Genomic DNA, 22,695 nt, shown 5'->3' with positions numbered 1-22,695 from the left:
AATATTGGGAGGTTTTTAAGAAAGTAAATTTCAAGTAGCTTAACTAGAACTTAACAATTTTAATGAAGAAAATACAGCTCACACTGAACACTAGAAAAAGAACTGGTCAGAAAAGACCACCCTCTGCCTAATCCTTCCAGATATTGTGACACATATCTTACTAGTCCTATTTACATGTACAAATATTCATGATGAGGGAAAATTTGCTGGATACTCTTTTTCTAAAGAGTTCGCAGGAGTTTAATTACTCGAGTTTAAATATAAACTTTTAATTTCTTAGCAGTGTGGTTTTCCTGCAATATTTTTTTTGCAAAAAGGACTGAGAGAATTCTGGTACTACCTTTCCTAAATTAAAGAATGAGCAATTAAAGAAATCATTTCCTTCAATTAATATTTAATAGATATCCTTCAATTAATATTGTACATAGTTTGAATGATTAGTGTAGTATTTTTTTCTCAGCGCTAAAGGGATAAAATGGTGATATGTGTTTGCTTCTGAAGAACTGGGTTAAAAAAGAAAACTCGTTTTGGCACAGACCCCTACAAATGTGTTCTGGAGTCTTTTACTTTCAGTTCACATTTGCATCAGATCAGATAACAAACAACCCATTATGAAATGAGTTAGTTAAATTCATAGTGCATAGATATTTCCGTTATGAAAAACAAGTTCACAGCATTGCTCATATTGTCAGATAAAAGGGCAAGGGATCACTGACTGTGGCTTCTGGACTTATATTTAGAGGTGGTCCTGTGCATAAAGTTGATGTATATTGCCAAAGTGATACAGAGATCTTTCTTTGTTATAGACTTCTCTGCATCAGGTCCAGTGAATCAAAAAACTAGGGACTACAAGTCTGATATTTTCGTAAATAATCACCCTATGTTAGATTCAGTGTTACACAGTGTGACAGTGCTTTATGTATTTTTTTGCTAATTCACACACTTGAACTCAGTCTTGCTCAGAAAACAATGATTAATATAAAATGGAATTCTTAGTCCTGCTCTATTTAAGGTTTTTCTAAATTGTTTGACCTATATCCACTATTCTTAATCTTTGACTAGGACTTCAGGATGCAAAATGTATTGTAAACTTCCTAAGTTTTATATAAACTATGATTTTGTATGTTATGTTCTCGGAAAACTATTTTTTCTTGCTTCAGCTTTCAGTAACAAAAAATTGTTAAAACAATGAAGTTAATAGATTTTCAGGATATGCAGGTAATTTCCTTATTTTCCAGTTCTGTTTCTATAGTTTTTGCAAGATAATGGGATGACTAAGCATCCATTTATTGTTTTTTCTTCCTCAAAAGTTGTGTTTGGTCAGTGCCTGAGGAGTTTACATTTCTGTACAAGATTTTGGGCAAAGTAATATGTTAATCTTCTGCGACGCAGCTGCTCCATACCTGAAAATGCAGACATTGAACATGGTCTGGTTAAATCTAGCTCTTCCAGATATAAAGCAGCCTGTTTATGTTCAATACGGCTACTTTGTTCTCCAACTACATTCAGTATGTCTAAGTCTGGAAGACCTAAGAAATCTCTCAAGAGCCTGGTCTCAGGCAAGGGTCCTGACATTTATGTTCTCTTTTTCCCCCTCTTTCAGTCATGCAATAACACAAAATGCAGTCAAGAATACAAAATAAATAAATGTGAAGTTTATTCAAAGGTGATTTTCTTGGGAGCAAATGATTTTTTGTACCATAGCAGTGATAAAGTCCAAAGGTTTATCTGAAAATCATGTGCAATCTAAGGCAACTCCACACATACACAGGATATATGTAGCCTATGATACAGTAGAAAAACCGAATCAATGTGCCAAAAAGTGTATTGTTATATTCATGACACACATTTTAGCTTTTCTTTATTTGCCTGCGTTCCTAAACAAATAAAACTAACATTTCACCTCAGCCTCCAGGCTGAATCACATTGACAAAGAACAGAAGGCTGCTGCCCTCACTCTGGCTATCCACAAATATCTGTCTCAAAATATTAGCACCATTCACATTAGTTAGTTAGGGGCATTTGTCAAGTGCAATTGTACCTCAAGGTACAGCAAAGATGGATGGCATGTTGTGCTGCTTGTAAAGGAAGCTGACTTGAATCACTGTCTGGAATGCTGTATCATGGGAAGTCTTTTGCTTTTATTGGTAGCCCGTAGGGTCTTAAGAAAATTGCTTGAGTTTACAAGAAATGTAGCTTACCTGACCAAAGGAGAATGAAAAAGTATGTGAAACTCTTTTTAAGTTAATTGTAGACATTGTAGTTGCTACCTGCGGATGGACTTCTTGTTTTGAGATGATTAATGGAGTTAGAAGTTCATATCCCCTATGCCACTGTACTAACTGAGCTGGGCATAAACTACTTGTAAGATTTCCATAGTCCTAGTTATACATCCTAGTAGGATTGAAATTCACCTGCTAGAATAACTATAAAACCCTATAAAATTTGAAAATTTACAATCAATAGCACAAATGTATTGAGTAATATTAGACATATATATCTGTGAATTGCACATCTTTCCGCAGAATGAATGGATCGGATTTGATATGTTGATTATAAAGTGACTTAGTGGTGAGTCGGTTTCTCGAAAAAAACTGGATAGTGAAAAATAATAAATAAACACTGAAAACACTTGTAGTTATAACTGGATGGACCTGGTTGCTATTTGATAATAATGGTCAATTAAATCTAAAATTTTAGTGGGAATGTATCAGTTTTGATCAAACTTTCTATTTGGGGATGTGTCATGGATTCAGGGGCGAATCTTTGGTTAGAGAAGAAAATATCTGCATAAATTGTGTGATAAAAGCACTCACTTGGTTTTCCCCAAAGTAACATGTATTCAGTTTGTTCCAACAAAAAAGTTACTTATATGTGGTAAAGCAGATCCAGCAGAAAGAAATCCAACCTGGAAACTTGCATTAGCACAGTCATGAAGGCATTTTATTTGGAGAATGGCAAAACAGTGAATGAAGCCTAACATTTTCATATCTAAGTGAGTACCACAAACAATAAACTGTGACTGCCAATGACTCCATGACAGTCCTTTTTTTCTCCTGTCTTTCATTAAAGGAATGAAAAAAATTTTAGAATGTCTTGATTTTTTCCTGTTGTGACATAGGAAACATTTTTACTTTATGCCAAAACATAGTTTTGCACCTGTTCCAGTTATCACAGATCAGAGAGTATTACAGCTTCCCATTCAGCTGAAGAGTCAGTTGTTTTGAAATATGAAGAAGTGGAAAGAAAAGGTGTGTGGAGAAAATGATAAGAAGAAGAACTTCAAGATTTAAACTTGGTTAAGGAGAATTGCTGCAGGTGAAAAACTTCAACTTCTAAGTCGAGGGCTAAAATCTTTAACAGTAAGACCAGTTGTTCTCCGGGTACCCAGCCCCCTGAGCTGGAAGACAGGGATAGGGAGCAGAATGAAACCCCCATAATCCAAGGGAAATGGTTAGTGACCTGCTATATCTCTTAGACACACACAAGTCTATGGGGCCGGATGGGATCCACCAAAGTGTACTGAGTGAGCTGGCAGAAGTGCTCACTAAGCCACTTTCAATCATTTATCAGCGGTCCTTGCTAATCGGGAAGGTCCCAATTGACTGGAAGTTAGCAAATGCGACGCCCATCTACAAGAAGGGCCAGAAGGAGGAGTTGGGGAACTACAGGCCTGTCAGTCTGACCTCGGTGCCAGGGAAGGTTGTGGAGCAGATCATCTTGAGTGACACCACATGACACGTACTGGACAACCAGGTGATCACGCCCCAGTCAGCGTGGGTTTATGAAAGGCAGGTCCTGCTTGACTAACCTGATTTCGTTCTATGACCAGGTGACCCACTCAGCGGATGAGGGAAAGGCTGTGGATGTTGTCTACCTAGATTTTAGTAAAGCATTCTCCTGGAGAAACTGGCTGCTCATGGCTTGGACAGGCATACTCTTTGCTGGGTAAAAAACTGGCTGCATGGTCAGGCCGAAAGAGTTGTGGTGGAGTTAAATCCATTTGGCGGCTGGTTACAAGCGGTGTTCCCCAGGGCTCAGTTTTGGAGCCAGTTCTGTTTAATATCTTTATCAATGATCTGGATGAGGGGATTGAGTGTTCCCTCAGTCAGTTTGCAGATGACTCCAAGTTGGGCAGGAGTATTGATCTGCTGGAGGGTAGGAAGGCTCTGCAGAGGGACCTGGACAGGCTGGATCGATGGGCCGAGGCCAACTGTATGAGGTTCAACAAGGCCAAGTGCCAGGTCCTGCACTTGGGTCACAACAACCCCATGCAACGCTACAGGCTTGGGGAAGAGTGGCTGGAAAGCTGCCTGTCAGAAAAGGACATGGGGGTGTTGGTCCACAGCCGGCAGTGTGCCCAGGTGGCCAAGAAGACCAATGGCATCCTGGCCTGTATCAGAAATAGTGTGGCCAGGAGGAGTAGGGAGGTGATCGTGCTCCTGTACTCAGCACTCGTGAGGCCGCACCTCAAATCCTGTGTTCAGTTTTGGGCCCCTCACTGCAAGAAGGACATGGAGGTGCTGGAGTGTGTCCAAAGAAGGGCAATGAAGCTAGTGAAGGGTCTAGAGCACAAGTTTTATGAGATGCGGCTGAGGGAACTGGGGTTGTTTAGTCTGGAGAAGAAGAGGCTCAGGGGAGACCTTATTGCTCTTACAACTACCTGAAAGGACGTTGTAGTGAGGTGGGGGTCGGTCTCTTCTCCCAAGTAACAAGCGATAGGAGAAGAGGAAACGGCCTCAAGTTGCACCAGTGGAGTTTTAGATTGGATATTAGGAAAAATTTCTTCACCGAAAGGATTATTAAGCATTGGAACAGGCTGCCCAGGGAAGTGGTTAAGTCACCATCCCTGGAGGTACTTAAAAGACGTGTAGATGTGGTGCTTAGGGACATGGTTTAGTGGTGGGCTTGGCAGTGCTAGGTTAACGGACTTGATGATTGTAAAGGTCTTTTCCAACTTAAGCAATTCTATGATTCTATGAAAATAAATTAATCAGAACTACACCAAACTGGGGATAGTCAGCTGCTACTCGTTTTCCTGAAATAAATTAGGACTGTGCAGAGTTTTTACAAAGCCAATTAAACACTATTTTGCATGTCAGTTCCCACATATCTAAGCAACAAGCCAAGTAGGATTTTGTGAGCACACAGAACTTTCTGTAACTAAACTCTTTTTCCTATTGAATTGTTTCAGAATACCAAAGTAGAACTGTTGAATTACAAATACTTTTTAATAATTTTCCATCTACAGACCGATACACAAAGAAAAATATCAGTGAGTTATTACTAAGTACCAAAGAAGCCTGCTTCCCACAGTAATATCACTAATATTTTCACCATGAATGGTAGTCTGAACCTTGTGAAATCATCCCAGCTATTTTATAAAGATTTCCCTAGTTGCTGAAGTATTTTCTAGAAACTCATGTCCCTTTAGTTATAGTCTCATGCTTAATTACCCTCTCTATAGAATAGATTGTTGGGCCTCTCCCCTTCCTTCTTCACAAGATATGTGCCTCAGGTGTCTCTATCCCACACCTCCAAACTACAGAACGAATAGGCAGAATTTTTGTAACATAATGCCTCAATAATGTCAAAACACTTCATATTGACATCTTTATTTTGACTATCGTATATTATATTTTAAATGATACTACTGAAGTGAAACTTCCTCATCTTATCTATACAAAATGCTTTGACCTTTTCAAACAAAAATGTTTTGACAAGACAAAATGTAATATTTTAATAGTATTTTGTTTCAAAAGAAATATTGACATTTCATATTTTCTTTCCAATTTATGATGCAAAAATGCGCAATTTCATCCAGCTCCACTAAGATCTTGGCTTAATATTTATTTTTATTAATATGCCTTCTTGAGTAATATTTTAACAAGCTCTTTGACATCTTGGATCCATGCTAATGAGTTGTTTAACAGAAAACTCATAAATCACTTTCTCAGCTTACTAATTCTCCCTTACCTACCTTTCTAATTTCAGTGGTTATGGAGAGAAGTTGCTGTTTGTGTTTTACACAAACTCTCAGCTGGAGATGTTTCATTAGGAAAATATTACACACTAGCATCACTGTCACTGCACTGTCTGAGCTTTCCTTATAGTTGCAATTCCTCATTTATTTGTCCTCCACAAAGAGTTTATAAAATTCCACATAAGCAGCCTCCTCAAAAGATGAAACCTATGTTCTTCTCCCTGGAGTCTCAGCTACTTAACAGCTTTTTTTGTCCTACTATTCCGATATTACTTCAGTGATAATTTCCAGTGATTTTTCTAAACTCATGAAAGCTGATTTTTCACTTTGCTTCTTTTTTACACATATCTGGCTCTGCTTTTCACTACAAAGTTCTGCTGTCTCTCAGGAGTTAATCAGAGTAATTATCCTCTGTCTTATCTGGCTAATTGCTATACCAACCTTGCAAATTTATGTGAAGAAAACAAAAAAGATACTTAAAAATGGTGCAACATAAAACAAATAGGAAAAAGAAGAAACTCAACAAGCAATTTTTCACCTTCCAACCTCACTCAAACTCTCAACATATCTAATATTCCTTGCTGTGAATGACAGATGACATTTTTGTCACTGTTAAAGGTGAACACGGTTTTCAGGACAAGTCTAAGAAAACACTGTTACATAGGGTTATTAGTGAACAGTGGAATTCTGATTTGAAGTTTTAATTAGCAACTGCTACCAATAGAAGTAAACAGAATAAATTTAAACCTGCACAATATAAAACTTTCAGGTCTTTTTCTTTAATGCCTTATACTCTCAATGGTTATTTTACACCATTGTGACAAAATTTCAAAGTGATAGCAGGGATTTCCTGTTTAGTAGGATATCTAGTTAAAATAAAAATCACTGTGTAAGGAGCTAGACATGGAAGACACTGGGAACATACTAGAACTGTGGGAAATGTTGTCTGAGGATGCCTGTCAGCCTCATGCAAAGCACATAGAGAAGGTGATTGCTCTACTTTGTATTAAAAGCCTTCACACAAAAGCAGTCACGCAAACTGTAGGACATCTAGGTTAAATTCCATTGTGGTGGGATTTGACTGTCATCTGCCCATTCCTGGAGAGTTCTCCAACCACCAGGTTACAGTGCTTCAGGAGACCTAAGGTGGATTCATTAAATGTTTCTTGTTAAAGATCATACACCTTGACTGGAATAAAAAACCAACCAACCAAACAAAAACCAAACCAAAACAAAAGAACGCAACCCAAAACAAAAAAAACAACAAAAAAAAATCCCACAACTGGGTTAGAGGGAGAAAGACAGAAACTGTGTGAACTTCAGCCTGTTATTTCAGCTAAAAAAGGGAGAAGTAGGTTCCCATTTCTAATGATTGTGTCACTGTTTTGCATAAAGTAGAAAATCTTCAGCTAGTAAAACAGAAAGAGCTGCAATCAGTAACACTCCCTGGTCTGTAGGCTGCAATACTTTAAAGGGAAGTAAATGATACTGTTCACATTCTGTGATATAGACAACTGTTGGTTTGGATGAAATGAAAGTCAGGTTTTTCTGTATTGTATGTTATTTCCCTTCTGCTTAGGGAGGAGCTGCTGTCAGCACTATGCTACAAAAAGTGTGTATTTAGTATTAGTAAGCAGTAGAAATAAGTCTGTCTCTATATTTACTACATCAACATGTTGTGATAGGTCAATCTTGTTTTCAGACACCATAACCAATTATGCAGTGTCTAACAGCTAGTTTTCAAACGCGGAGATAAGAACCTTATTGGGGACTTTATAAATAAAGCACAATAATATCCTGGGAAAATCAGTAGTAGACTTTCACGAGATATTAGATATTTATTCATGAGATTTAGATATTGTACGTAATATTTAGACAATGTATTGCCATAATTTTTTTTTGTTTTTTATTTTTGCACTAATGAAGCCTGGAACTTGACTAAACTCATATGAGAAAATGGTTTGCAGATGTCCTACTAAAAATTTCTGAAATTACTTCACTTTTATATTAGTGAGTGCAGAATTTAGTTTAATGGCTTTCACCAGAAATGCAATAACTGCCTATGAAAGGTATAGAAAATAAAGTTTCTCCAGTATTCATGCTTCTTTGCTCAATTTTAATACGCATTTTTAATAGTGTCCTGTAAAGACACCATGCAAATATTATAGAATTATGTTTGAAGCCTTTTATTATTTCATTTATAAAGTTAGGTACAACTGTTGTCCGAAAAGCGGATTCGTGCCCGGCGTGCAAGTAACCAATTCCATATGCTCAGGAGAGATATTGTTTTATTCAGGCCTGGGTGCTCGGTGGACTTGCCACAAATCAAGCACACCTGGTCTAGTCACCTTTCTGTTTATATCCATGCTTCTCATACACATTTTAAATTTCTCTTTTACATATTCATTACATTTCTGAGAACTAATTATAATATTACATCATTTTAAACACATGCGCACTAAAGCCTTTAGGGTCTCCTTGAGGGTCTCGGGTGGTCTCTGGTGGTCGGCAGGGTAGTGAACTCTTCATTAACTTATTTCCTTTTTACCTTATAGGGTCGCAGTTTATCCCTGAGCCATGCTTGGACCACATTTATTTATAGTTTCCAAGGTTATTCTTCACTAGAGTCTAACAATGCTTCCAGGATACACAATTTAAACTAGTTACAATTCTACACACCTGCAAACACAACACCTGCTAGTTACCTAACTTCTAAGCAACAAGTCTTCATTGTTTATAATTACAGAAGCAAACTATAGAATTACAGAAGCAAACAGTACGGAATAGTAGATACTGTACCTACTACATCACAACTAATATTTAAAGACAGAATTTTTTTTCTATTCCCCCTATTTACGCTGATAAATATATCCCTAGTGTATGTGGAATTTTACAGGCAAACATTAAAAGACAGGAAATCACTATTCAAGGTGGTTATCACTACGGAGTGAATGCAATATATGATGTAGTAAACAAAAGATGTTGGGCACGTTCATATACTTCCTTTTATAGCGGCCATGGCTAGAATAGAAAAATGGTAAGTATGTGCAATAGACTGTGATAATCAAGGGAGCTTGATTTATCACTCTCAGTTGTGCTAAATTCATGTGAAAACTGAATCACATGTACCCTTTGGAGGAAGTGAGATGTTACTTCTGCAGCATGAGACACACTTAGGAAAGAGGAGTTTGCAAACAGTGATGTGAAGCAGAGGCAGACAATCCTACTGACCATTCTGGAACCCTGAAAGGGCAAAATAGGCAGTGGGAGAATTATTTACTTCTATTTTGTTCTACCAAGTTGCAGTGTATTTTCTTTATTTAGAAAACATTTTTTATTCTAGCTTCTATTTGCAAACCTTCTTTTGAGCTTGAATACCTCTTTGGTCTTTCTTAAGGTAAGGGTGCAGATAGCTAGCCCTGTCCCATGGCCAGATTAACAGAGTATCAAGATGAGAAATTTCTGGATCCTGCAGAAAATGTAAGGGGAAAAGTAGCTGGCCCCACCTGATCTGGGCCTAAGCTACTAAAACAAGAAAGGCAGAAACTGCAGAAGTTGTGGGAGAGGAGTATCAGGAGATGAATCTGAGCAAAAGTTGCCAAAAAATAGTGAAATACGTGCCGCTGGTTCATCAAGGGGTTGATGTCTAAGGCCAAAATTAAAAAGCAAGGATGTAAAATCAGTAAAAGTGGAGCAAGTGGAGAAAAAGTTTAATGGATGAGAATTATTTATCCAGGAGGACGAAACAGGGGCAAAAAAATGATTGTAAGGTAGAGAAAAGCATGTGATTGGGGCTGTTTGGAGGTCCCTGGCCTGACCAGCACAGCCTGGAGCAGAACAATAAACCTATTCTGATCAGAATACAGGTGTCTGACTTGATTTTGCAGTCAGGGGACCTGGAGTTTTTTCGATACTATTGGTGAGGAGACACCACACTTCACACTCTTTTAATGAACTCAGGAAGAAACATTTACACCACCAGCTGAAACACTCAGCTGTTGATAGCTGTTTATCGAAAACAAAGGCCATCCCCCAGTCCCCTTTGTGTTGAGATAAAGTGAGCTTCTTTGCATTATTCTCTGAGCTTCATGGGCACATCACCCTTGCCCATCTCCACTGAGTCTTCTTCCATTGTAGGGATTCATTCAGCGAGTCGTTCCACCCCTAGGGGTTTAGTCAGACAAACACAGGGCTGCCTGGCAAGTACTCCTGGACAGCACCAATGAAATGATTTACATACATTGCTATCACTTTTTCTCGTTCTTTACCTTCCTTTCACCATCCTTGTCCTCTCAGATAAAAAAACCTGCCATTATTTATTTTTTGACCTTCAGTCTCAGCATTGTTACATCCATACCCAGTTTGGTATTTTTGCCATCACTACGTGGGTGACAGTGGTGTGCAGTGGTGACAGTGGTGCACAGCATTACTGGCACAGTTACCCCGGTGGCGCTGGCCTTGGGCAAACACACTCTCAAGGGGACCCAGTGCATCGGTGTGTGAGGTTCAGCCCTTTCCTGTTACTCCTCTTACACACCCCTGAGATCTAGCTGTTCTCTGTGGCACTGTCTGTAACCCCTGACAGCTTCTCAGACTGCTATTTGTCATGTCCAGCCATTTGTCATGTCCAGCCGTTTCTCATGTCATGTCCTGTAGTTTCTCACATCCTGTTCAGTTAACTTAACCTCAGCCCAGGGCCAGGTCAGCAGTCCACACGCCTGCCTACAATCGTGACAAACATTTAAATTGTTGCAGTGGGTTGACCCTGGGCAGCAGCTAAGCACCCATGCAGCCACTTGCTCGCTTTCCTCCGCTACTGGACTGGGGAGTGAATAGGAAGACCAAAAGCAAGAAAACTCATGGGTTGAGGTAAAGACAGTTTAATAAATGAATGAAAGAAGTCATGCAAAGGCAATAACCGACTATCTCCCACAAGCAGAATGCTGTTCAGCCAGTCTCTGAACAACAGCTAACTTGAAAGACACCCCCTCCTCCACATTTTTTTTTACTGCCAAACATGACATTGTTGTCCGAAAAGTGGATTCGTGCCCGGCGTGCAAGTAACCAATTCCACACGCTCAGGAGAGATATTGTTTTATTCAGGCCTGGGTGCTCGGTGGACTTGCCACAAATCAAGCACCCCTCGTCTAATCACCTTTCTGCTTATATCCATGCTTCTCATGCATATTTTAAGATTCTTTTTTACATATTCACTAAATTTCCAAGAACTAATTATAATATTACATCATCCTAGACACATACACACTAAAGTCTTTAGGGTCTTCTTGAGGGTCTCGAGTGGTCTCTGGTGGTCGGCAGGGTAGTGAACTCTTCATGAACCCGTTCCTTTCTTTCCTTATAAGGTCGAGGTTTGTCTCCGAGCCATGTCTGGACCACGTTCATTTATGGTTCTTAATTTCAAGGTTAATCATTGCTAGGGTCTAACAATACTACACACCTGCAAACACAATACCTGCTAGTTACCTAACTCCTAAGCAACAAGTCTTCATTGTTTAGAATTAAAGAAGTGAGCAGTATGGAATAAGAGGTACTGTAACAGATTGTACCTCTGCATCAACACTATATGGCCTGGAATATCCCTTTGGCCATTTTTGGATTGAAATTCTCTGACTCATGTCAGAGAACTTAAAAACCATTATTATTATTTGTAATTCCTTATTTTAAAACAATTCTGTTTTGAAGCTGATGGCTTCACCTATACTGTTGATAGTATAGGTGAACATCAAGTGGACTAAAATAAAAACTCCAAATGTTCTTTAATTATTGGTATTACATCATTTTGTAGCACCTGAAAAGTTTTTAAGCTGACAACTCTTTGACATTACAGCTGCAATGAAAAAGGAAGCTGAATTCCTCTGAAGTTTGCTGCCACAGCTGCTTGTCTGTGGAAGTTCTGCGCAATATACCGTGATACATAGACCTATGTTTAGTACGGCTCAAAGGAACATCTTTCACAACCAGCATTTAGTTCTCCTGTTTGTATAAAAGACTTCCAAGAGCTCCTTTCCTCTGTAACTCACAGCCGTTATTCAGTCGCAGCTTGGACCTTTTAATATATTACAGTAATGATAGTTCTCTGAATGCATACAACTGAACCGGGAATCTTACAGAGCACACTTCACTGCATTAATCATAAAGAATAATATGTTTCCATGCAGTGCTGTTTTAGAAGAAGGATATTTTGTCAAGGTTTAATCACTTGCCACTAAAGCCTGGACTATAAATTGACAGTGCTATTCCACTGAAACATTTCTGAGGTCTAAAGCACAACCCTGTTTTATATGCTATCCTTAGAACAGTCTAATGATTTTGTACACGTTTTGTAAAAGAGGAAGATTGGACTGAAAAGGTGTCACGCTTTCTGAAAAACTTAGTGTGGTAACTGTTCCTATATAACCTATTTAAGAGGAAAGCAGATTAACCAGGCTGATTGGAAAAACGACAGTGGCAATGCCTCCCTATGGTCTGATCCTCTTGTGTATTCAGCTTCATATCTGCAACACAGTGATCAACATCAAATCACCATCCTTCTTGTTGTGTCAGTACTGTGGCATCAATATATGTGTAGAAAAGTGAATTGTATTTATTCTGGTCATATAATCATCAGGCCTTTTGACTAAACTCTTACTGGAGTATTTATTGTTGGGAGATACATTGAACAAAACTCAGCTTGACTTTCAGACTCCAGTTTACACTCATCAGACAGATTTTTAAAAGGCATCAAATAGATCTACTGTTTTGTACAGGCCGAGTCTGAGCCTTTGCATGTGATCTGTGCTTCACTCTATTTTGGTCACCTGTGTCGCTTACTTTCTGAGGTTGCATGTCTGGCATTCTGGGAGGGATTTATTAGATTTTTGACTGACTAGGTTCAGGACTTCAGGATCGCTAAAATGTCTTAATGTCATTTTCCATCCATCCATCCATCCATCCATCCATCCCTCCCTCCCTCCCTTTATTTATTTATTTATTTATTTATTTATTTATTTATTTAAATGTGCACTGAACTCAGCTCAACCAAAGCTCAGAATCTAGACCTATATTTATTGTAATGTGAACAGATTGGTTCTGGGAATCGTGAGGCAATAAATATTGGAACCCACAATGTCATTTTTGTAGTCACTTTCAAACAATGTCTATACTTTAAGTGCAGAAACTCTTAGATACAGTGAGCAACTAATCAGGTATGAATTTGTTGAACATCTTTCAAGAAAAAACAATCTTTGAAACTATCAAGGTATGCAATATAGAATAAAATAACAGGATACTGACTAACGGAGAGCCTTATTAACATCTATTAGCATTTCAGTAATAAAAATACCATTCTATGAATTAAAAGAAATATTTATGTGTAAAAAAAAAGAAATCAGTGTCCTGCAATGCATTCTGATAACATATCATTGAGCCAATACTAAAAGCATCAGCCCATTTATCACATTTCTTTTCTAAAGGAATTCAACAAAATATAAACTCATAACAACTTTTTTGTATTTAAGGTTACTTTACATTTTTTAATTTAAATTCTTGGTGTCCTTTTCTGGTCTCTCATTATAAAAAGAAGTAACCATAAAATTTAACCATAACATTTAATCATAAATTAGATTAAAATATAGTTATATACCATACCTAACCGTTATTTGAAATGTTATCTCAAAAAATGACCAAGTCACACTTCTACTATAGGAGAAAATAAAAAGAAAAGAAAAGAAAAGAAGCAGTCATAGTCTCCAAACAAGAATAAGTGACTACAAATAGAAATTTTTCTGAATTAGAGAATTTCAGATTAGGGTAGAAGTAATATGAATTAAGGTACAAGGATTCTGTGGGATGGGCTTTATCTCACATGTGTACAAAATTATTAATTCAGTGTATACAAATTGATAACAATTCTGATCTCAGCCTATTACCCTTATTTATGTTGAGACATAACATTTCAAACTGTCTTCCCAGCCTCTTTGCTGCAACAACTAATCTGGACAGAGCAAGGGCAGAGTTACAACTTGCTCAATCATTGCATCCAGGAGGAAACTGGACAAAAGGAAAAATGGAACCGTGATTTTCCCCCTCTCCTTACCTCAAAGTCCCATGTGGTGTTCAGTGTTGCTGAGACAGCATTTGACATTGTTCAGAACTAGTAGCAAATTGCTAACCTCTGGAAGTAATGAGAGAACAGGAAAGAAATCATGCTTTTGTGATAGAATATCTTTTCTTGGCACTTCCTGAGGCAATATAGCTATATGCTTCTTTTTAAATAGGACTACAGAGAAAGAGACATGCTACCTCAGAAGAAACAAAATGCTGGTCTTGCTCAGGCTTTTCCATTCTTCTTTCTTGGTAGTAGATAAATGCTAAAGCCTTCCTTAATATTTGAATAGATTTACATAATGCACTGATGAGTGTGTTGTAAACTTCTGAATCAATTAGACTGATTGATGGTAATAACATTGTCATTAACAGTACTATAGTACTAAACCCTAATATGATGACAAGGTGGAAGTATAATGTTGATTATATAGCAGATAAATCAGATTTTGCTTATGATTTGCATATGACTTGCACAAAATTTGGATATGCCTCCCAGTTCATAGTTATGTCCTATTGGCATCAGAAGGGACATGCTTGCTTATGTCTTGTTGGGTAATGAAGTCCTCAGAAATAAAGTGATTTGCGAACACTGCTTGCTAATGTGTTCAGCTTTAAATTGTTGCAGGACACAGTGATATACCATGTCCCAACCTGTTCCTTCCTATAAGTAAAAAAACTTCAGTTATTTATATCTGTGAACTACTCTCCTTACCTATGGCTTTCTGAAAGATTTCTCCTGTGGCTTTGTTTAAGCAGTACTGATTACCAGAGCATGTGATCAATTTGACTTGTCTGCCTCAGGCACATCTTATGACACAACAGCAAGCTCCATAGAAGTGCTCACATTCAACAAATATCTCGTGCTACCTTTCACATTCACAGCTTAGAAGTGTCACCCATTGCAGCTGCTAGTATGTCTTAGGAGGGTCACATAATAAGCATTATTGCATATGGGATGAGGAAAGCAGGCCCACAATGTCTTGAGCCATTTTGGAATCTCTTTCTCAATTTCAGTGAGGGAAAAATGAGTAGAATTTTCCCATTGTATGACAGCATCCTTTTTTCCTCTTCCCTGTCATCTTAGGTATTACCTAGTGTCATGACTGTTATTTCGTCTTGCCTATTCAGTATTTAAAATTCACTGTTGGTGAATGGGGTAAGCAGCTGTCTGTGGGACCATGATATCCCTTACATCTTGAATGGCTTGTGGTAGGTTCAGCAGACTAAGAATGTCACATCTATTAATAACTTATGTTTCTCATCTTCATGTCCAAGGCGGGCACTATCACACTTGGGAGCCTGGACTATCCTAACACCTGATGATCACTGGAAAACCAGCTTCTGACATAAGCAAATTCACTGCCAGCTTCATTGCATTGAAAATATCTGAGGCCATTCTCCAAATCTTCCTTTCCTTGCTATCTCAAAGCTCTTCAGCAGAAGGTGGGGAAGAAGAGGGAAAAGAGAAGAGCAGAAGATGTTGCCTGGCACAAGTCTTGAAACTATGAATCATCTATTTATGGTATACATACTCCTATACACTATTTGCTGCAGAAATCTTACGGCTACATTATTTAGAAAGAGTATAATTCACTCTCTGTAGAAGCCTGTTATTCAGAGGTACAATAGTAGTTGTAATAATGCTTGTTGAATTACAAATTTTCCTTCATTCCCTCTCTTGCAGGAGCCCATATATAGCAGATGGTGAATGAAATGTCCTGTCTGAAACCCTAGAAATGCTGAGGAAAGGCATTTCCTCAAAATGTTATTCCCGAAATTGTTTCTGATGGGAAGGAGAGGAGTATGCCCCAGGTATCACCTTGTTGGAACATAGGATACCATTTTCAAGCTTGATCCCTTCAAAAATATGTGAAGAGGGCCAGACCATATGCATGATGGCCTAACCCTCTGCACATATCTGATGACCAGTAATCGTAGTGCCACACCATACAACCACAGAAGATGAAACTGCCTGAGCTAACTTCAGCCATAGACCATGAAGCACTGTAGATTCCAAGACATTTCTTTGGGGTCTGCAATGCTATGATGCTCTTTGCTGTAATAGGTAGTCAGTGACAGAGGCTGCAATGTATTAACTCTGAGATACTGCTTTGTTTAGGACAAACCCCCCTCCATACTGCCTCCGTTGTGAGAACAGAGCAGGGAAGAGAAGAGCGCAGTGCTTCTGGCCAATAACCCCTGCCTTCAAGGGGATGGAGAATTAGGTCCTATTCACATCCTATCAATGTAGATTTCCTGATGTTGGTCACCATATACCTTTAAACACAGATTATGTGATTTCCCTTTTCCGGTGGCCCTGTCCCCAGACTGGCTGCCTACATAAGATATAGAATTAGTTTCATCGTCTATGAAGTCAAGCTCAGGTCGTTGCCCAGAGCATCATCTGAGATCATATGATCTCAGTGAATTCATCTGGCTGGACTCAGTGTAGTAGGAAGACTATAATTTTCTTCTGTTTTCCCTAGCTAGGATAAAAAGAAATCTGTAGCCAAACATATTTGAACGTTACTAAGTATGGTTCGAAAAATGCAAGTGATGGGAAAGGTTTGAATCAGCTTTTAATTTAACCAGAACAGTTCACTCATCTCTAACAGAAATCCTTTCAAGTACTGATTAATATAAAAGCCTAGGAGAGATATAATTTTTAGAAGCAAAGTAGTATAGATTCATATAGGCAAAGAATTTTTTTTCTTTCCTTTAGTGTGTTTATGACTTCAATTAATTCTAAGAACTCAAACCAAGTACCTTGCATTTGGACTTTTCCTACATTATAATGGCTTTTGAACTTTTCTTTCTAATGTATGACAGCAGTGCTTTTAGTATGCAGTTACAGTAAATGGAGACATGCTTTTAGCATTTTAAGCCTCTAGCAGCTCTTTCTTTTTACACAGCAGTTCACCAATGAATATTAATATCAAGCTTGGTGAATTCACATGGTGAATTTCTTTGTCTGTAAATGTCTGTTTAACAAGTATTTAATATTCAGGCAAAGAGTTTGGATTCTATACCTACAGTTACCCTTAGAGTCTGAATGACTTATTAGCAAGGTGCAGTGGCATTCGATACCTTTACGTCCATTTTTTAAGAATGTTGCAAGCTACTGCTATGAGATTTTCCATTATTTATAATCAGTGTTATATTTCAAAAGAATAAAACAGCCTGTAGCTCATACATTTATATGATTCTCCTATTGAAACCTAAAACATATTAAAGAAAAAGAAAATAATTTCAGTTCTTGTTTTACACTGGAATTACCAACTATTTTTCAGTATTTCTGTACACAGTTTTAGCAACTGCACAGTTTTTACGTTTACCTTTCCTTAAATCAAAATTCCTGTCTCTTAATTTTATTAAATTCAGTGATAGACTGTATCAACAATTAAATAGTTATTGAAGGCTGGGCCAGACTCACGATTCTGTGTTTTTATATTCTTCTCTCTTATCCATTCTTGTCCTTCCTTTTTCTCTTCTTCCTTAAAATTCCAAATAAAATTAGAGGGTGATATTTTCACTGGTCCAAATTAGAACAGTCACAGAGTTATTTGAAACTATGCTTATTAAAAATTTCTTCTCCTCTATTTAAATAATTATTTCCAACAGTTTTGACTAGATTTGCCTTGTAGTCAAAGGCAATAGCTTTACATCTTTAAGAACACAATGGATATAGTCCCTGATAACCATCCCTAATACAGTACCTTCACTTCAGCCTGATCCTTCTCAACTTGCACATCTTTCTTCTTCTTCCTCTTCTTCTCCTTGGCCTTTCTGACAGTATCATCTTTCTTTCTTACCTTATGCATCTAGCACGTAACTGAATCATATACTCATCTTCATTAAAAAAAAAAAAAAAAAAAAGGGAAAAAACAGTAAGAGAAACATCATAGTAGTTCCCTTGCTGGTAATTCTTTCTGTTGTATAAATCATCCTCTGCTTTGTATTTCTGGTCCATCAGAGTGAGAAATACCACAGAGGTAGTTAAATATTTTCCATACTGTGTTTGTATGACCTGTTGTACAGTTACTTTTCATTATTGGATGCCTATAGGCAGTTTGGTGATGAGGTTTAGGAGAGGAGCACTACATCAAATTTGCTGTGCTAGGTTTGTTTTCATTAGAGCTTACTTACCACAAACCATCATTAAATGGCTAGTCAATTGGTCAATGATACCTTTAGGTATACATAAGGAAGAATAAGGGTGAATTTAAGAACTTATGCTATATTTTAACTCTGAACATAACTTGCCTGTGCAACTTCCAGTTAACTTTAAAATGATTGTGTGGTGTTGGCAGAAGTATTAGAGAGGTATGGTAAAAGAGTTCATTATATTAACGATTTATCATATTTACTGCTATTTAAAAAAAACCATTTTTTTTCTCCGTTCAAACTGTCTGCACTTTGACAATATTTGAGTTTGCTCTTTGGTGCAAAATATTGCAACGAATTAAAAAGATTTATTTAAAAAAAAAAAAGGAAAGTTTGTACCATATTATCTATGATGTCTTATATTTTTTGCAAACATTTAAAATTTGATTAAGGAGAGAGGTTTTTTAAAAGGAGAGAGTTCATATGTATACATTTGCTTTTACGAAGATCTTTATTTCATACATTTGAAAGAGATTGGAAACCCTGCCTTTCATTTTTAAACTTTCTGATGAATGTTCCTCTTTGAGGGATGTAGTCCATCTCTTTTCCAAAATGTGTATTACATTTTGATAAAACTTTTAATAAGCTTTTAATAAGTTTTTTTAATAAGCTTTTTCTGAAACTTCCATTTAGATGAATGGCATTTAAGAAAAAGTAAAAAGAAAGAAGATAGAATTGAATGTAAGCTTACACAACTGTAGTTACAATTTATGGCAACAAAAATACATTGAATATGATTTTAGCATCCCCAAAACCTCCCTCATGACAAAAATTCAACTGAAATCTACTTTTTCTTTAATCTATTTCAGTTAAAAGCAAAATTCCAAGGGGCAAATTGTTTTTTCTATCAGGTTACTGTGCAAAGACAACCCTATTTTTCTCTCAGAAATAACCATGACATAAGCAACCTTATAATAATTCAAAAAGTAGCAGGCAGAAGCTACCTGGTACCCTGTAAGTGAACAGAATAATTTATCGTTTCTACTATTGATGTCCAATTCAGTAAAAATAGATGGTCTAAGAAAACTTTCCACATCTCCTTCTTTAAGTAGCTAAAAAGTATTCTAGGGAAAACAATGCTTGTGTGACAATACACTGGAACGGTTTGGTTCTGATGCCCAAATGTGGCAAGATTTTTAATACTGTTGTAGATACAGAAAACTGCAACATGAAGTATTTGGGTTGTGGAAATATTATTTCTAATACAAATATAAGAAATCAATCAATTTAATTTGTTGAACAGAAATTTATGCAGTAACCTGAGCAACTAATACATACAGCTAGTGAGGAGATACGTTATTGTAAATTGTTGATTTAATCTAGCAAAACAGCCCAAGGTTAAAGTTAGAAAACTCAAAACTAGAAATACATAAATATTTGTAACCCTGATAAGAGTTAACAATTGGAATGTTGAAGGTAGTGCAAAAGAGTGAATGACTATCTACATGGAATGGCCAACCTGTTCCAATACAGTGTGCATCTTTGACTCCCTTTAGTGTATTATGTAAAATGAGATTTAACGCAGCTAGCTTTTGAGCTAATGATCCTAATTCCTTGATTTACAATCGTGTCTCATGGTTTTAGATTCTTAGGCTGTAGTTGGTTCTCGATGAGCCAGCAATGCTATTAGCATGTTGAAAGGCAAAAATGAGGACTTGAGGGATATCATGCCTTCTGCAGGAAAGTTTCTATAGGGTGTTCTCCTGTAGGGAGGTGTTATTAGACCTTCAGCTGCTCTTGGGCTTTAGCACTTTCAGCTCAGATTGCTTTTTTGCTTTTTTCCATCTTTCTCTGGCACAAGGAATGTAGAATTTTATTTCATATATGAGTCTTGATACATCTCACTATGCCTTTTTTTCACCTAAAATTGCATTTTTGCAATATCTGTAAGACCATTGAGGAGCCAAAACTAAGTCGGAATGTAGCTGCCCCTTATTAAAATCTCTCAGAATATAACAGTGGCACCATGTAATCTACTTTGACACCCTACAGGTTGGTGGGTAGTATGCAGAGTGGTTCCATTTCCTAGCACAGTTTTATAAGTTCAGAATGAGGCTATTCAAGAGTCTACCTCCATAGAAATTAAAATACAGGGACACAGTCAAAATATCAGTTCTTTAAAAAGTAAGAAAGGGTCCCCAAATGTAGTGATGAATGTTACTTATAATTTTGGGGTCCCATCCTTCCTTCTTCAGATTGCAACCGAGGAAATGTTCAGTTTCTGCTCATTAAGCTTATCCACATTTTCAAGATACACCATAAAACACTTTAGCCTCCAATTTTGCATATCTGAACCTACCAGCAGAATTTAAGCTCCTTGCATTATACTACATCATAAATCAACAGAAGTGTTAATGAATGAATAGTATTAGCCTCTGTAATGGGAAATATTTATGTATTTAGTATGTCCACTTCAGTTTTTCTTGTAAATGCTAGGAGAAAAACTAAAGCTCCTCATAATTCACTATAAGCTACAAAGTTATTTAAAGACAGATACATGTAATTATTATGCCAATACTGTTAGGGCTAGTATAACTGTTTGTCAGCAATTCCACTATAATTCATTGCCTTTCTTGAGACCTAGAACATGACTGTAAAATTATGTCTGTATCAGAACTTGGTGAACCTCTTTTTAAAGAAAAACACTTAAGTGCTCACACTACAGAAAGAAATATCTTTATTTTTATATACCTACATACTCTTTAGGAGTTCATACCATTTTAACTACTTCAGTTGAAATGAGAAAAATATTCTGTCACTAAAAACTGTGCAGAAGGGAATCTCACTTTTGTGAGGAAATACTTAGAAGGTAGAGTTTGTACAGTACTCAAATATTCTTTTGCTGTTGCCATCGAGCAATGATTGGCAAAATGACATATTACTGCCCTACAGTGCATATGTACAAATCTAATTGATATACAGGTATTAAACCTGATATTAATTGCTGCTTAAAATACATAAACTGCGTAAACTAGTTATTATATCTAGCTTAAGTACTGTGCTACTCAGAGAGTGTTGCATTATAGAAAATAATTATTTTGGAAATATCATTGATCACTCCTAGTTTCATAGAATCATAGAATCATAGAATGGTCTGGGTTGGAAGGGACCTTTAAAGGTCATCTAGTCCAACCCTCCTGCAATGAGCAGGGTTCATCTAGATCTTCATCTTCAACTACATCAGGTTGATCAGAGCCCCGTCCAACCTGACCTTGAAAGTTTCTAGGGATGGGGCATCTACCACTTCTCTGGAAAATCTGTTCCAGCGTTTCACCACCCTCATCATAAAAAATTGCTTCCTTCTATCTAGTCTAAATCTACCCTCTTTTAGTTTAAAACCATGACCCCTTGTCCTATTGTTACAGGCCCCGATAAAAAGTCTGTCCCCATCTTTCTTAGAAGCCCCCTTTAAGTACTGAAAGGCTGCAATAAGGTCTCCCCAAAGCCTTCTCTTCTCCAGGTTGAATAACCACAACTCTCTCAGCCTTTCTTCACAGGAGAGGTGTTCCATCCCTCTGATCTTTTTTGATCATTTCGGCCCTCCTCTGGACCCACTCTAACAAGTCCTTGTCTTTCTTATGCTGAGGGTTCCAGAGCTGGACGCAGTACTCCAGGTGGGGTCTCACCAGAGCAGAGTAGAGGGGCAGAATCACCTCCCTCGACCTGTTGGCCATGCTTCTTTTGATATAAACCATAATACAGTTGTCTTTCTGGGCTGTGAGCTCACATTGCCGGCTAATGTCCAGATTTTCATCCACTAGTACCCTCAAGTCCTTCTCAGCAGGGCTGCTCTCAATCCCTTCATCCCCCAGCCTGTATTGATACCGGGGGTTGCCCCGACCCAGGTGCAGGACCTTGCACTTGGCCTTGTTGAACCTCATGAGCGTCACATGGGCCCACTTCTCAAGCTTGTCCAGGTCCCTCTGGCTGGCATCCCATCCCTCAGGTGTGTTAACTGCACCACTCAGCTTGGTGTCATCTCCAAACTTGCTGATGGTGCACTCAATTCCACTGTATTTATTGCAGTTTATGTAGTGGGTTCTTTGGAGGAGGCTTACTTCAGCAGTTAGGCCTTTTCAGAGTCCTTCGGAAGGTTTACCTAAGGCTTGAGTTTTATCATTTCTCACTGGATACAGATGTAAATCCCTCTGTTGTATGTTAAAATCTGTTCTGCTCAGAGCAATACAGTTACGAGCAAAAATTATGTGTTCTGTTCAGAGCAATACAGTTTGGATCTGCCCAGAGAAGTTGTGGGTTTAACAGGTCTGATTTATAGGACCAATACATTTCTCAAAGCTCTATTAAAAAGACTAGTGTATACATGTAAATGTGGGAGCCATGTTCGCTCTTCTATATATGTTGATCTTGATAATATTAGATATTTGGCCAATAACTAATTTATTGGATTTTGACAAGGATGCTTAACAGTCTAGCGTTTGCCA

This window comes from Calonectris borealis, chromosome 2 (assembly GCF_964195595.1).
Source record: "Calonectris borealis chromosome 2, bCalBor7.hap1.2, whole genome shotgun sequence".
NCBI lineage: Eukaryota > Metazoa > Chordata > Aves > Procellariiformes > Procellariidae > Calonectris > Calonectris borealis.
The sequence above is the reverse complement of the archived record's forward strand: the minus strand, read 5'-3'. Positions refer to the sequence as shown.